The following is a 17,296-nucleotide window of genomic DNA, read 5'->3' as shown; positions in this document are numbered from 1 at the left end:
CAAAAAGAGATACTCCATGTCCAAGGACAATGAGAAGTCACAGAAAGATGGGAAGGGGTGTGAAAGAATCAAACCCCATGCCCTCCAGAGATGCTTGGAGGGCTCAAACAAAACCTTGTGTGCACCAGGAGACCCCACAGAGACTGTGCCAGACCTACCCTTGAATGCTTCAGTGTCTCCTGCAGAGGTAAGGGTTGGCAGTGGCCTGCTGCAGGGGCAGGGGATCTGGGTGTGGTAGACCAGGTTGTGGCATTAGCCCTATTGGAGGAGGTCACCATTAACCCCAAAATACAGCTGCCAGAACTTACACAGGACTGGGGAAACAGACTCTTTGAGGGCACAAACAAAACCTTATGCACACCAGGACCCAGGAGAAAGGAGAAGTGACCCCACAAGAGACTGTCCCAGACTTAGCCATGAGTGTCCATGAGTCTCCGGCAACCTGCTGCAGGGTTGGGGGCATTGAGTGCAGCAGTGCCTGCATGTGACTTTTTGAAGGAGGTCACCATTATGTTCAGTAACTCCACCATAGTTTGGACTCAGGTCAAACAACAGAGAGGGAACACAGCCCTGCCCATCAACAAAAAATTAGACTAAAGTTTTACTAAGAATGGCCCCACCTATCAGAACAAGACTGAGTTTCCTCCTCAGTCAGTCTCTCCCATCAGGAAGCTTCCATAAGCCTTTTATCCTTATCCATCAGAGGGCAGATAGAATGAAAACCACAATCACAGAAAACTAACCATACTGATCACATGGACCATGCTGCTGCTAAGTCACTTCAGTCGTGTCTGACTCTGTGTGACCCCATAGACGGCAGCCCACCAGGCTCCCCAATCCCTGGGATTCTCTAGGCAAGAATACTGGAGTGAGTTGCCATTTTTTTCTCCAATGTATGAAAGGGAAAAGTCAAAGTGAAGCCACTCAGTCGTGTCCGACTCTTAGCGACCCCATGGACTGCAGCCTACCAGGCTCCTCCGTTCAATGGATTTTCCAGGCAAGAGTACTGGAGTGGGGTGTCATTGCCTTCTCCATAGCCTTGTCTAACTCAATGAAAATACGAGCCATGCCATGTAGGGCCACCAAAGACAGATGGGTTGTGGTGGAGAGTTCTGACAAAACATGGTCAACTGGAGAAGGGAATGGAAAACCACTTCAGTATTCTTGCCTTGAGAACCCCATGAACAGTATGAAAAGGCAAAAAGATAGGACACTGAAAGATGAACTCCCCAGGTTAGTAGGTGCCCAATATGGTAAAGGAGAAGAGTAGGGAAATAACTCCAGAAAGAATGAAGAGACAAAGCCAAAGAAAAAAACAATACCTAATTGTGGATGTGAATGGTGATGGAAATAAAGTCTGATGCTGTAAAGAACAATATTGCATAGGAACCTGGAATGTTAGGTCCATGAATCAAGGCAAATTGGAATGGGTTCAAAAGGAGATGGCAAGAGTGAACATCGACAGCTTAGGAATCAGTGAACTAAAATGGACTGGAATGGGTGAATTTATTTCAGATGACAATTATATATACTACTGTGGGCAAGAAGCCCTTAGAAGAAATAGAGTCATCCTTAAGTCAAAAAAAGAGTCGGAAATACAGTTCTTGGGTGCAATCTCAAAAAATGATCTCTGCTCATTTCCAAGCAAACCAGTCAATATCACAGTAATCCAAGTTTATGCACCAACCAAAAATGCTGAAGAAGCTGAAGTTGAATATTTCTATGAATATCTGCAAGACTTTCTAGAATTAACACCAAAAAAAAAAAACATGTCCTTTTCATTATAAGGGAATGAAATGCAAAAGTAGGAAGTTTTGGCCTTGGACTACAGAATGACTACAAAAGCTAACAGGGTTTTCCCAAGAGAAGGCACCAGTCATAACAAACAGCATCTTCCAACAACACAAGAGAAGACACTATACATGGACATCACCAGATGGTCAATATTGAAATCAGATTTATTATATTATTTGCAGCCAAAGATGGAGAAGCTCTGTACAGTCAGCAAAAACAAGGCCAGGAACTGACTCTGACTTAGATTGCGAACCCTTATTGCAAAATTCAGACTTAAATTGAAGAAAACAAAGAAATCCACTAGACCATTCAGGTAGGACCTAAATCAAATCCCATTCAAATATACAGTGGAAGTGACAAACAGATTCAAGGGACTAGATCTGATAGAGTTCCTAAAGGACTAGGGAGGGAGGATCATAACATTGCACAGGAGGCAGTGATTAAGACCATCCCCAAGAAAGAGAAATGCGAAAAGGCAAAATGGTTGTCTGAGGAGGTCTTACAAATAGTGGAGGGGAAAACAGAAGCTAAAGGCAAAGGAGAAAAGGAAAAATACACCCATTTCAATGCAGAGTTCCAAAGAATAGCAAGGAGAGATAAGAAAGCCTTCCTCATATCAATGCAAAGAAGTAGAGGAAAACAATAGAATGGGAAAGACTAGAGATAGTTTCAAGAAAATTAGAGTAACCAAGGAAATATTTCATGGAAAGATGGGCACAATAAAGGACAGAAATGTTATGGATCTAACAGAACCAGAAGATATTAAAAAGAGGTGGCAAGAATACACAGAACCACTATGCAGAAAAGACATTCATGACACAGACAACCACGATGGTGTGATCACTCACCTAGAGCCAGACATTATGTAATGCAAAGTCAAGTGAGCCTTAGGAAGCATCACTATGAGCAAGCTGGATTGGAGGTGATGGGATTCCAGTTGATCTATTTCAAATCCTAAAAGATGATGCTTTGAAAGGGCTACTCAGTATGCCAGCATATTTGGAAAACTCAGCAGTGGCCACAGGGCTGGAAAAGGTCAGTTTTCATTCCAATCCCAAAGAAAGGTAACATCAAAGAATGTTCAAACTACCACACAATTGCACTCCTCTCACATGCTAGCAAAGTAATGCTCAAAATTCTCCAAGCCAGGCTTCAACAGTATGTAAACTGCAAAATTCCAGATGTTCAAGCTGGACTTAGAAAAGGCAGAGGAACCAGAGATCAAATTGTCAACATCCATTGGATCATGGAAAAAGCAAGAGAGTTTCAGAAAACATCTACTTCTGCTTTATTGACTATGCCAAGCCCTTTGACTGTGTGGATCACAACTGTGGAAAATTCCTAACGCGATGGGAATACTAGACCACCTTAAATTCCTCCTGAGAAATCTATATGCAAGTCAAAAAGCAATAGTTAGAATGGACATGGAACAACAGACTTGTTCCAAACTGGGAAAGGAGTACGTTAAGGTTGTATACTGTTACCCAGCTTATTTAACTTATATGCAGAATACATCTTGCAAAATGCTGGGCTATATGAAGCACAAGCTGGAATCAAGATTGCTAGGAAAAATATCAGTAATCTCATATATGCACATGACACCAACCTTATGGCAGGAAGCAAGGGAGAACAAAAGAGCCTCTTGATGAAAGTGAGAGAGGAGAGTGAAAAAGTCAGCTTAAAACTCAACATTCAGAAAACTAAGATCATGGCATTCAGTTGCATCACTTCATGTCAAATAGATGGGGAAACAATGAAAACAGTAACAGACTATTTTTGGGCTCCAAAATCACTGCAGATGGTGACTGAAGCCATGAATTTAAAAGATGCTTGTTCCTTGGACGAAAAGCTTGTGACCAACCTAGACTACATATTAAAAAGCAGAGACATTGCTTTGCCAACAAATGTCTGTCTATTCAAGGCTATGGTTTTTCCAGTAGTCATGTATAGATGTGAGAGATGGACTATAAAGAAAGGTAAGCACCGAAGAATTTATGTTTTACACTGTGGTGTTGGAAAAGACTCTTTGAGAATCCCTTGGACTGCCAGGAGAGCAAACCCATCAATCCTAAAGGAAATCAGTCCTGAATATTCCTTGGAAGTACTGATGCTGAAGCAAAACTTTAATGCTTTGGCCACCTGATGTGAAGAAATGACTCCTTGGAAAAGACCCTGACGCTGGCAAAGATTGAAAGTGGGGGGAGAAGGGGACAACAAAGGATGAGATGCTAGGATGACATCACCGACTCTATGGACATAAGTTTGACCAAGCTGGGAGAGTTGGTGACGGACAGGGAAGCCTGGCCTTCTGTAGTCCATGGGGTCACCAAGAGTCAGACACAACTGAGAGACTGAACTGACTGATGCTACTTATTGCTGTTGTTCAATTCCTAAATTATGTCTAACCCTTTGAGACCTTATGAACTTCAGGCTTACCTTTCCTTCATGCCAGACTTTTCTGTTCTTCACTACATTCTGGAGCTTGCTCTAAGTCATCTCCATTGAGTCATAATGCCATCCAACTATTTCATCCTGTCATCCCCTCCTCCTCATGCCCTCCAACTTTCACAGCATCTGAGTCTTTTCTAATGGGTCGGCTCTACACATCAAGTGGCCAAAGTATTGTAGTTTCAACTTCAGCATCAGTCCTTCCAATGAATTTTCAGGGTTGATTTCCTTTAGGATTTATTCAATTGAAATCCTTGCTGTCCAAGGGACTCTCAAGAGTCTTCAGCACCACAGTTTGAAAGCATCATTTCTCACTGCTGCCCAGTATTCTTTATGTATGCTCTTAACTTTGCTAAAGGAAAAAAAAAATGAAAAAACTCTTCTGCTAATCCCATAGTTGATGCAATTATGCCCGTCAAGTCTGAGCTTACAAGTAGATCTTCCCCTGTTGTTTTTGTTCAGTCACTCAGTCCTGTCCGACTCTCTTCAGCCCCACAGACTGCAGCAGTGCCAGTTCTCCTGTCCTTCCCCATCTGTTGGAGCTGCTCTAACTCATGTCCATTGAGTCAGTGATGCCATCCTACCATCTTCTCTGTCATCCCCTTCTCCTCCTACCTTCAATCTTTCCCCCTCATCAGATCTACCCCTTTGATTGCCAAATTGATGCCTTGATTATACTTTTCTTGGCATTTATCTCACTGTGTAAGGATGAGTTTAACATGTTTTTATATTATTAGACTGTGAGCTTTAAGAGTTCAAGAACATCCCTGCTTCCTTCACTCATACAGCCACAGCCTCTGCCATAATAAATGGCCAGTTGTTCAATAATGTTGCATCATAAATAAATGATGGATACAAAAGGAAAACACACAGTCACTTTTTAATATATATGCCAATTGTTGATTATCAGAGTCACTCAGAAAATTTCTGCTGCTGCTAAGTCGCTTCAGTCATGTCCGACTCTATGCGACCCCATAGACAGCAGCCCAACAGGCTCCCCCGTCCCTGGGATTTTCCAGGCAAGAACACTGGAGTGGGTTGCCATTTCCTTTTCCAGTGCATGAAAGTGAAAAGTGAAAGGGAATTCGTTCAGTCATGTCCAACCCTCAGTGACCCCATGGACTGCAGCCCACCAGGCTCCTCCATCCATGGGATTTTCCAGGCAAGAGTACTGGAGTGGGGTGCCATTGCCTTCTCCGCAGAAAATTTCTAGAAGTGTCTAATTCCTGGGGTAGATTCTGAGAGATTCTGATTCAGGAGTTCAGGGCTCACTATGCAGTGTGATCCTGAGTCAGCAACATGCCCATTTCCTGGGAGCTCACCTGATAAACAATGTCTCAGGCCCCACCTTAGATCTAATGAATCAGAATTTGTAATTTATCCAGATTCCTATGTGATTCTTATGCAAATCAACATCTGAGAAACAGTGGTCAAAGTTATTTACTAAATAATCTCCAGGGATTTCGAACTGTGGCCCTATTTGAGGACCGTCAGTCAAGAATATGGCCAAATCAATGGAAATAAAATTAAAAATCACCACTGGCTTCCCATCATGGGCAGAACTGACATTACAATGCACATTTGTCCATATAACACAGCATTTGTGGGAGAGGAGAAAAAAAACCCACAAAAAGCAGCATTCATAATAGGACCTACTATAGTCAGGCAACACTGTAACCCAGATAATAAAAAAAGCAAAATCAAACACATTTCCTCCTCTTAAGAGGATTTAGGTTTATGAGAGATAGGCTCACCAACAGTTGACAACACCTTCCATAGATATGAAATCTTGACAGAACAAAGGAAAAAAGTATACCTGGAGCCCCTTAGGTACATGAACCTGGTAACACATCTTTACTCATAAGGAAGCATTTGTATATCATGCAGAGGTGTGGAGATCCAGAGAAGCTTGGCAGGACGAGAATTTTCAACGCAGATCTAGTGAGAGGCACATGTGAGCCTGAAGGACCCCTGGGGTCCTACTATGCAGGTCAGAGCTTCCCTCTGCCAGGTACAGCATCTGCCTTCAGGAAGCCCAAGGCCCCAAAGTGGAGAATGAATAAAATGGCAATTAAATCACAGAATCTCAAATGCACAGACAGGAAACCCCAGCTGTGTTCCCAATAACACCTAGATGTCAAGACAGTGGAGGAAAACGAGAAATATTCTAGACAGAGATTATATTGCACTTGAAGGCTTAGAGATGAAGCAAGTCTTCATATATTTTAAGGAAACACTAACATTTTCAGTGTTTCTAGTGCATATGAGCTTCTAGTGAGGCAGGTATACATCTGCAAGCTAGAAAGGAGACAGAGCTTGTAGGACCTTAAATGTCATGCAGAGAGTTTGGATTTCATTGTTCCTCAGTGGAAAGCCTCCAGAGGTTTTTATGTAGGAAAGCACTAGGATCATATTTGAATTATCAGCTTTGTTAGGAAAGAATTGCTGAGAAGAAAGTGAGATGGAGATATTAGCTGGGAGGCGGTCTCAGCTGTCCAGGTGGGAGACAGTGGGAACTGAATCACAAAGATGAGTATAAGAAGGAAACAGCTATTATTCAAAATAAACAAATAAAAATAAAATAATTCTCAAGCCTTTACACAGAGACTTTTTTTCCCCTCTCTGTTGTAACTCACAGGAGGTGGTTGCTGAATTTCCCACCTTATGGAATAATTTATTAGAAGCACAAGTTAAAATGCAGTGGGGATGTATGTGGGGTAAACAGGACTGCTTAGCAGCCCAGATATAAGAGCAAAATAGTGAAGCTAAAAGAAAAAATCTAATAAGCAGAGAGATTAAATAAACAAATAAAAAGCAGACCCAGGGACTCTAAATCAATAGTATACCATTTAGTTTGAGGCAAACAAGGCTGGATAGCTGAGTCCATCAACAGACTCAGACAGACAAGAGTCAGAGATATTTCTGGGGACAACAAGTCTCTTCAGGAAAAGAGTGAAATATGTTCATGAAGGTGGGGATATTTATTTACTTTAAGCACTTTTTTATTTCTATTTCTATTCAAAATCATTCAAATGAAAGAAAGCATTTCCAGGTACATATGGAAAGCAATGCAGTTCTGTTGACCATTAATCCCTGGCCCAGTTCACTTTTTCATTATCCTTGTCATCTGAAAAAAAAAAAAAAAAAAAAGCACAATATGGGAGTTGTGAGTTTGATTTTATTTGAAACTTACTGAGAACAATAGTCTGGGAGCCAGCCTCTCAGAAACCTCTGAGGATCTTCTCCAAAGAAGCAGGGGGAGAGGTCAATGGATATATTATTTTGATAAAAGGGGGATACATGCACTCAAGTACACATCTTGGTAGAAAGTCACGAGGAGCAGACATCATTAATGATTGCAGTGCTTTTCTGAAAATAAAAGCAAGAAACTGGGTTCATACAATTTTCTTTTTCCAAAAATATTTAACTTTCTGAAGGTCTGCTCTGCTAGTTTTTCCCAGAGCACAGAATGCCTCATTCCTGATCTCTGCCCTGAACTTCTTTCAAGAGGTATTGAAGGCCAGCAACTGCAGAGGCCAGTGACTTCATCCTTGTAGAGCTGGGAGATAAGCAGCATTCTTTAGTTGGCAACCCTAATTCTGGAAGAGAACATACAATTTGCAAGGCAACTGCCCAGAGAATTCTGCTCATTGTCCTACTTTCAGGTTAGAGCAGAGCAAGTGGAAGTTGAGATGTCACAACAGAAACAATATTCCTGCAGACCTGATGTGATTTCTGGTTATGGTAATCTGGAATGGCAGGGTGAAAATAGCAAAGAGGGCTGTTGCAAATACTGTGCCTCTGATACAGAGAAATAGTCAAATTGCAGTTTTTGGCTTTAGGGTTTGAAATTAAAGATTGTGTTATAGTTATTGTGCTTTGTCACAAGCCTTAGGGGTATTACCACTGAGTTAGTTTCCTAAACTAGCAGATTTTTGAAGCTCTGAGATAAAGGAGATAGTAATTTGACAAAATGTGTGCCCATAGCAGAAGGGAGAGATATTGAGATAAAGGAAAGCAAAACACCACAAAAATATTTAAATTACAATTTAAAAATTTGTAAAGCTTAGTAATTGTGATCTTTCTGGGAATTTATCTCTCTCTCTTTTTTTTTTTTAATTGGGGTGTAATTATCTTACAATGTTGTTAGTTTCTGCTGCATGTTGAAATAAATCAAAAATATGCATATATATATCTCTTTCCTCTTGGACCTTCCTTCTGCCCTCATCCTACCTTTCTAAGTCATCACAGAACACTAAGCTAAGCTCCCTGTGTTATACAGCAGCTTCTCAGTAGTTACCTATTTTACACATGGTAGTGTACATATGGGGCTTCCCAGGTGGGGCCAGTGGTAAAGAACCCACCTGCCAGGGCAGGAGACATAAGAGATGCAGGTTCAATTCCTGGGTTAGGAAGATCCCTAGAGGAGCTCATGGAAATCTTCTCCAGTATTCTGCCTGGAGACTCCTGGCAGAGACAGAGGAGGACAGAGGAGCCTGGCTGGCTACAGTCCATAGGGTCACAAAGAGTCAGACAGAACTAAAGTGATTTAGCATGCACACATGCACAGTGTATGTATGACAATCCCATTCTCCCAATTTATTCAACCTTCCCTTCCCTTCCCTCTCTGTGTCAACACATTAATTCTATGCATCATCATCTCTGTTCCTGCCCTGGAAATAGGTTCACCTGCACCATTTTTCTAGATTCTGCATATGGGAATGTATCTCCTTTTAAAATAGCAACTATGAGAACAAGGGCATAGAGATAAATTTCAAATCCAAGAGACTATAATCAACCCTTTGTATCCATGGGAATAGCTCTCTCTCCAATTGATTAAGTCTGCAGATGCAGAGGAGCCTGGTAGGCTGCGGTCCATGGGGTCGCTAAGAGTCGGACACGACTGAGCGTCTTCGCTTTCACTTTTCACTTTCATGCATTGGAGAAGGAAATGGTAACCCACTCCAGTGTTCTTGCCTGGAGAATCCCTGGGACGGGGGAGCCTGGTGAGCTGCTGTCTATGGGGTCACACAAAGTCAGATGTGACTGAAGTGACTTAGCAGCAGCAGCAGCAGATGTAGGACCTGTGGATACAGATAATCCTGTACTTCTTTGTTTCATAAAATAAATTTGAGCATCTGCAGTCTTTGGAATGTGTAGGGGGTGGGGTCCTGGAACCAATCTCCAGTGAATATTAAGGGACAATTATATTTGGAAGATAAATCTTCGCAAGAGGAAGTCTTGTGGAAATATGACAGGTTGAATAGAAATATTTCAGGATTGCAATAATAGTTATACACATTCCAGCTAACTATTTTGAGCATTTACCTTTTTGCCAAGCACTCTGCCTCTGTTAGCTAATTTTACCTTCCCTTAAAAGGGAAGAAGCAACATCCTATTTTACTGATGAAAAAAATTTATGTGAGGGTTAACTAACTTAAATAAGGCCAAATAACTAGTGAGTGGCAGGCTGGTAACCTAGCTCCAGGGTACAGTGCTCTGAACACTAACTTAGGTTAGTTTGTTTCTAAAAGAAAATTGCAGAATGTGCCAAATGCTAAGGGGAAGAAAAACTCCTGAATTTAGCTGGGAAGCATATCTAGTTAATCTGATCAAAGGTCACCTACAAACAACCATCATCAGATTCAGTCTTCAAAAGAAAATCACTCCCATATTGTTTTCATCTAGTTCAGAATCACTTAATAGCTATGACTTCTCTGAAAGAGTAAGTGCACATTCCTGAACCTGGCTTCTACTGTCTTCACAATCTGGTTACAATCTATCCAGATTCAATACTCTGTGTTCTTCTTACATCCATATCTCTTCCCACACTCTCCCTCAAAATCTCTACTGAAGCCACAGTGAATTACTACTGTCCCAAATGTACTGAGTATGCGGGCTTCTCATCCACTGTCAAAATTGGGATTGTTCTGGTCACAAAATAAACATGCATTTTTGTTTTTCTAAAACACCATAGTGGGCTGAAACAATTGTGAACAAAATAATTCATAGGATTCTTCTAAGGATTTTATGAGAAGGTGTATTTAATAAATTACCTAGCCAACAAAGACTGGTAGGGTTTTCATAGCAGTTAAAAGATTTTGTCAACACTGACTGTATATTGAAACTGACCAGAGAATTCAGACTAAACATCTTCTTCCTGAACCTAAAACGTTTGGTTTTGTTTTTCACATTGATGACATTCAGCATCTAATCACTCTGTTGAGAAGACATTTATAAAGTTTTGTTATTTTTCCCAGGCCAAAACTGATTCTAGAATGTCTTTAGTTCCATTTATTGAAACTTAATTGCCTATAATCCACTCATTGAAGACACAGCAAAGAACTTCAAGAGTATTACCTTGTTTAACATACTTAAGTATCATAATCTCTATATGTTATTAATTCCACATTTTTATAGACATTAAAAAAATAAAGTTGAAAAGAATGTATAAATTTCCCTTTGCCAAAACAATCAGTATGTAGGAAAGCTAGTATTCAAATAAAGTATTTTTAATTTTAAAACTGTGTTTTTTCAGTAACTCAGATTGTCTTTCTGGGCCACCTGACTTGTTCTTCAAAATCTAAAGCAACTGTAAATTTCAGTTCACCGACATGGGACAATAAGGCTCTATTGACAGGTTTCCTGTTATGATGTTTCACAGACAAATTGGTTTACTTCTGGATTAAACAAAGCAGTTTTGGGAATATTATTTCAGTCCCTAATTTAGCATCTCTAGTTTCTTTCCTATAAGCATCCAAATCTGAATTGGTGAATAGCCAAGCCCCGAAAGCAGTGACTTGAGAATAATGTCATGCAGAGAACAAGGCAAATGCAAGCTGGATTTTTTCTAATCCTCTTCTCATTCATATTTCTTTCTGGTTTAGGTCCTTCTGTCAACTCCATTCAATAAATGTCTCTGGAGGATGTACTTTATGCCAGATTTTTAGAAACTGAAGCCACAAAAGTACACAATGTACTTTTTTTTTTTCTTTCTTTTTTAAAAAAAATTTGGTCTTGTTTGTTTATCATGGATTTTTTGAATCAATTTTTATGTATATTTTGGCTATGCCTTGTAGCATGTGAGACTTTAGATACCTGACCAGATCCCTGACCAGGCCCCCTGCAATGGAAGCTCAGAATCTCAACCACTGGACCACCAGAAAATTCCCCAGAATGTACTCTCTATATTAACCAGTGAGGTCCTTATTGCAGAGACCAACCTGTTGCAAAATAGGAATTTATGAACAATAAATCTGCAGATGTTTCTTTGCAGGGGATTGCCACAGTCATATCAGTTTGGGGCATGCTTCATGTCATTAGCTCTTCCTTGATATTTGTGTATCTATTAGCTTATTAGATATCCTGTAGTGAGGAAATACATTTTACTTTATTTAGGTCTGGTTTTCCACAAGAGAATTGTAGCTACAGAAATGTTACTTTTTCCTTTTGCAAAATGTAGTAAAAAATCTATGAAATTAGATTTCCTTCAAACACATTTTTAAGGAAATAGTTACTAACCTACTAGGCTTCTCCATCCATGGGATTCTCCATGCCAGAATACTGGAGTGGATTGCCATTTCCTTCTCCAGGGGATCTTCCCGACCCAGGGTTCGAACCCGGGTCTCCTGCATTGGAGGCAGACGCTTTAACCTCTGAGCCACCAGGGAAGATAAAATATTTTACTAGGCTCATAACCAGTATTTCTATCTCTCTTCTCCCTTATCTAATCATTCTTTTACACAATTGTCAAGATTATCTTCCTCAGAGAATTATCAGATGATGCAGGCTCTGTTTATTGTTGGAGTATCAAATAAAGCATTTTCAAACAAACAACTCAGCCTATAATTTTACAATGAATTTTAACACATTATTAGAGCCTTTTCATTTAGTTTTATTTTCTGTCAAAGTTGCTTCCACAGCTTTGTGTCCTTCTGTTTTTATTGTTTGTTTATTTGTTTGTTTTTAGTCTCTCAAGCTGAGTAAAATGGTACCCTGTGTGGGGGTGTGTGCTCAGCCATGTATGACTCTTTGTGAACCATGGACTGTAGCTCACCAGACTCCTCTATCCATCGGATTTCCCAGGCATGAATCCTATGGATTCATTTCCCAGGGAATCCCATGGATGTCCCAGGCAAGAATACTGGAGCGAGTTGCCATTTCCTTCTCCAGGGAATCCTTTCCCTCAAAGTCACCATAGGGCACATATCCTTAATATCGGTGTCTAGAATATCCCTTTTCTCTTTCTCTGCCTCCATGTTTATTGAAAGTTAAAAGGAGAAAAAAGTGATGCTTCAGAGTAAGCTGGTGGCTTAATTTAATCTGAGGAGACTTTTGGAAACAAATGAAATAAGATATTATTTTCTTAAAAGTTGGCTAAATGGAGTTTTTACTGGGTGATTTAGTGAGACACAGGATTTTGCTTGAATTGTTGTACATTATACTGCCAAAAAATAGATTGGAAATGTCAGTGGCTTGTTTTAATGTAAAGTCTCCATGTGTTTGGTAAAACATATTGGCTTCAAAGTAATAGTGTACTTTTGACTTGATATATATCGACCCATACCTAGTAGGGACTTATTGATTGTTTTCAGTAAATACTCTGTGAAATGTTTTCTCATTTAGCTAAAAATAAAGCTCAGCTTTCAGCAAGATTTTTTTTTCCCCTGTTCAAGTAGAAAAATTTGTTGGTCATAGTGCCTGTTCTTAAAGTAGATCTGAAACTATTAGTTTAATGGGTGCAAAATCCAGAGACCTGAGTGAAAAAACACTTTTTTAAAGATAATAATGCTAATTTAGAAAATATCATTTTCCTACCATGTTTATACACATAAAATGTGGTTAGTATTATTCCAACTATATAAAATTTGAAAATAAAAATGATGTAAAAAGATTAGAAAATATGCATAAAATTAATATTAATCAGGAATGTTCTCTAATTAGTTTCCAATTTATAAATAAATAAACATTTAACCAAGATCATGTTTTAGTACAAAAGATGTGTTTGTATTGAGAAATTTCATTTCATTGTTTCTCCTCATGCAGCTTGAAAACATTCTTTAACTTTCATTCATGTTATATCACTTACTAAAAGGTTACATTTTCTACAATGAGATAAAGCTTAACTTTTTTCAAATTTATGTAGCTATACTTACACTGTTTCTGACATTAAATAGGCAAAAAAAAAAAAAAAATAAGTTACCATATTTAGATAAGCATGTTGGAGACTTGTCCAGTGTTTTTGACAAACAAAAATGTATTTTCGTATATGAGGGTGTAACTCAAATTCAGGTCCCAAGAAAAATCACAATTATTAAATCAGGATACTTTTATTATTACATCCAAATAGCTAAAACTATGTAACTTGGCAAATTTCAGGGGTTTTCTCTATATCAGTTTGTAACTATCAATAATAAATAATGCATACAGAGTTTTCGTCTTCTATTTTTCTGGGCTTTCCAAATTTTCCTTAATTATTATAAGTGAGATGATAATTAGAGCTATTTTTAAAATATTTGCAAGTGAAACTAAGGCTTTTTTTTAAATATTGAAGTATAATTAATTTACAATGTTGTGTTAATTCAGGTGTACAGCAAAGTGATCCAGTTATACATATGTATATATCTATTCTTTTTCATAATACTTTGAGCTGTGGTGTTGGAGAAGACTTTTGAGAGTTCCTTGGACATCAAGGAGATTAAAAAAGTCAATTCTGAAGGAAATCAGTCCTGAATATTCATTGGAAGGACTGATGCTGAAGCTCCAATGCTTTGGCCACCTAATGCGATTAACTGACTCATTGGAAAAGACCTTGATAGTAGGAAAGATTGAAGGCCAGATGAGAAGGGGATGACAGAGGATGAGATGGTTGGATGGCATCACAAACTCCATGGACATGAGTTTGAGCAAGCTCCAGGAGTTGGAGATGGACAGGGAGGTCTGGCGTGCTGCAGTCCATGAGGTCACAAAGAGTCGGACATGACTGAGCAACTGAACTGAAATGATTCTTTTTCAGATTATTTTCCCACATCAGTTCAGCTCAGTTCAGTTTCCCAGTCATGTTCAACTCTTTGTGACCCCATGGACTGCAGCATACCAGACCTCCCTGGCCATAACCAACTCCCAGAATTTACTCAAACTTATGTCCATTGAGTCAATGATGCCATCCCGCCATCTCATCCTCTGTCGTTCCCTTTTCCTCCCGCCTTCGATCTTTCCCAGCATCAGGGTCTTTTCCAATAAGTCACTTCTTCGCATCAAGTGGTCAAAGTATTGGAGTTTCAGCTTCAACACCAGTCTTTCCAATGAACATTCAGGACTGATCTCCTTTAGGATGGACTGGTTAGATCTCCTTGCAGTCCAAGGGATCCTTAAGAGTCTTCTCAAACAACACCACAGTTCAAAAGCATCAATTCTTTGGCACTCAGCTTTCTTTATAATCCAACTCTCACATCCATACATGACTACTGGAAAAGACATAGCCTTTACTAGATGGACCTTTGTTGGCAAAGTAATGTCTCTGCTTTTCAATATGCTATCTAGGTTGGTCATAACTTTTCTTCCAAGGAACAAGAATATTTTAATTTCATGGCTGAGGTCAACATCTGCAGTGATTTTGGAGCCACTGAAAATAAAGTCTGCCACTGTTTCCACTGTTTGTCCATCTATTTCCCATGAAGTGATGGGACCAGATGCCATGATCTTAGTTTTCTGAATGTTGAGCTTTAAGCCGACTTTTTCACTCTCCTCTCTCACTTTCATCAAAAGGCTCTTTAGTTTCTCTTCACTTTCTTCCATATAGGTGGTGTCATCTGCATATATGAGGTTATTGATATTTCTCCTAGCAATCTTGATTCCAGCTTGTGCTTCATCCAGTCTCACATTTCTCATGATGTACTCTGTATATAAGTTAAATAAGCAGGGTGACAATATACAGCCTTGTTGTACTCCTTTCCCTATTTGGAACCAGTCTATTTTTCCATGTACAGTTCTAACTGTATTTTCCCACATAGGTTATTACAAAATATTGAGTATAGTTCCTCATGCTATACAGCAGGTCATTTTTGGTTATATATTGTATATATTTTGTTATGCATATGAAACAGAATTTTAATTTATCCCTTCCTCCCAAGGCCTTTTGAAGCTAAAGGGAGAAAGGGGCAGCAGAGGATGAGATGTTTAGATAGCACATGAATTGGAGCAAACTCTGAGAGATGGTGAAGGACAGGGAAGCCTGGCAAGCTGCAGTACCTAGGTTTGCAGAGTCAGATGTGACTTAGGACTGAATAATAACAAGAGGTTTTTCAGTATAATTTGTTAACACAGACATGCAGAAACACACACACACACATATAAAAAATATATATAGCATAGAGTAGAATACATATGTCATAGCATTAGAAACAGTAATAGAGAATGTCTTTTCATAACTGTTACAAAGATTGGGTTCTAGTGGTCAAATGTACTGGCAGCATCTAATGAGAAGGAGCTAGAATTAGCATCCATCTTACATTAGGAAAGGTTTTTTGTAGGGACTATCTGTCAGACTGCTCTCAGCTCTGTTTCCTTAATTTTGGCTATGCTGTTCTCTATCACAGAAAGCACATTTGCCTGGAGGCTTTGCCAACTTACTCTCCAGGGAGTTCAGCCAACGGGAGATGATGGAGGGTGATTGGAAGTGTGCCTCCAGCTGAGTGTGAGTCCGTTCTGCCAAAGAGACTACAAGTCCTCCACTATGGTTCCCAGACTTGCTAGATGACAAAGTTGTAGTCCAGTATGCCAGGTTTCAGAAAGCTATCTCCTCTCCTGTTGCCTCCATTTTTAGTGGTATTTATTTCCTCTCTTGTTAATAGTTAGGTTTGTCTCGGGTCTCCATCATCATGTAACTGATTTTCTGCATTAAATTTCTTCTGTTTGAAATATTTAGATGAGCTGTTCTTTTCCTGATCAACCACCCAGAAATCCACCCATCATTACTTTGTTTTGATTTTGTGAACCCTTGGTATCTTGAATATTTGTATTGTTTATTTTAATGCTCCTATTCATTGGACAGCCAAAATGTACCAGGCATTGTGAATTTCTGCCTGCTTACCTGTCTCTCTAGTCTCATATCAAGAGACAATTGCCTCAAAAGGTGTGGGGGAGGGATAGAGTGGGAGATTAGGACTGTTTTTCAGTCTCTAAGTTGTATATGATTATTTGTGACCCCATGGACTGCAGTATGCCAGGCTCTCCTGTCATTCACTATCTCCAAGAACTTGCTCAAATTTATGTCCGTTGAGTCAGCAATGTTGTCTGACCATCTCATCCTATGCCACCCCTTCTCCTTTTGCCTTCAGCTTTTCCTGCCACCAGGGTCTTTTGCAATGACTCGGCTCTTTGCCTCAGGTGGCCAAAATATTGGAGCTTCAGCTTCAGCATCAGTCCTTCCCATGAATATTCAGTGTTGATTTCCTTTAAGATGAGCTGGTTTGATCTCCTTGCAATCTAAGGAACTCTCAAGAGTCTTCTCCAGCACCACAGTTTGAAAGCACCAATTTTTTGTTGCTTAGCATTCCAACTCTCACATCTATACATGACTACTGGAAAAACCAAAGCTTTGATGATATGGATCTTTGTTGGTAAAGTGATGTCCTACTCATTTTCAGTCACAAGTCTTGGTGTGTAGCCAAGTCCATATCACCTCAGGCCTGTGCTCTATTTAACTCATTACAATTTCACATTCTCGCTTTTGGGACATAAATCCATTATAGCAAGTTTACCACAAGTTATGTCAACTTGAGCCATTTGGTCATAAGCAATGTATTCCTGCTCACCATCCTCCCCATATTTCACAGTAGAAGGAGCAGGTGCACACAGTATTAAGGATAGAATTCTGCTTTTGATTCTGGGCCATTTCAGCTCCAAAAGCTATAAGGTAGGCCTTTGTTAGCAGGGCAGTTAGGACACCAACAATGATAAGGCAAAATGGATACTGAGCTCTAGAAAGCCAGGGAATTCTGTATTATTTCAGAGCTGTGGTCAGTCTTTTACCATTGATTAGGAATGAGCAACA

At 39.6% G+C, this 17,296-nt stretch overlaps 1 non-coding gene across 1 annotated transcript; it reads right to left on the bottom strand.

Annotated features, from left to right (window-relative positions):
- Positions 1-11,840: 11,840 nt before the first annotated feature.
- TRNAW-CCA (transfer RNA tryptophan (anticodon CCA)) lies at positions 11,841-11,912 on the bottom strand. Its single transcript has one exon. It is a non-coding gene; the product is annotated as a tRNA-Trp (tRNA).
- Between the last annotated feature and the right edge of the window lie 5,384 nt (positions 11,913-17,296).

This window comes from Budorcas taxicolor, chromosome 2, assembly GCF_023091745.1.
Source record: "Budorcas taxicolor isolate Tak-1 chromosome 2, Takin1.1, whole genome shotgun sequence".
Taxonomy (NCBI): domain Eukaryota; kingdom Metazoa; phylum Chordata; class Mammalia; order Artiodactyla; family Bovidae; genus Budorcas; species Budorcas taxicolor.
This window is presented reverse-complemented; position numbering and strand designations above follow the sequence as displayed.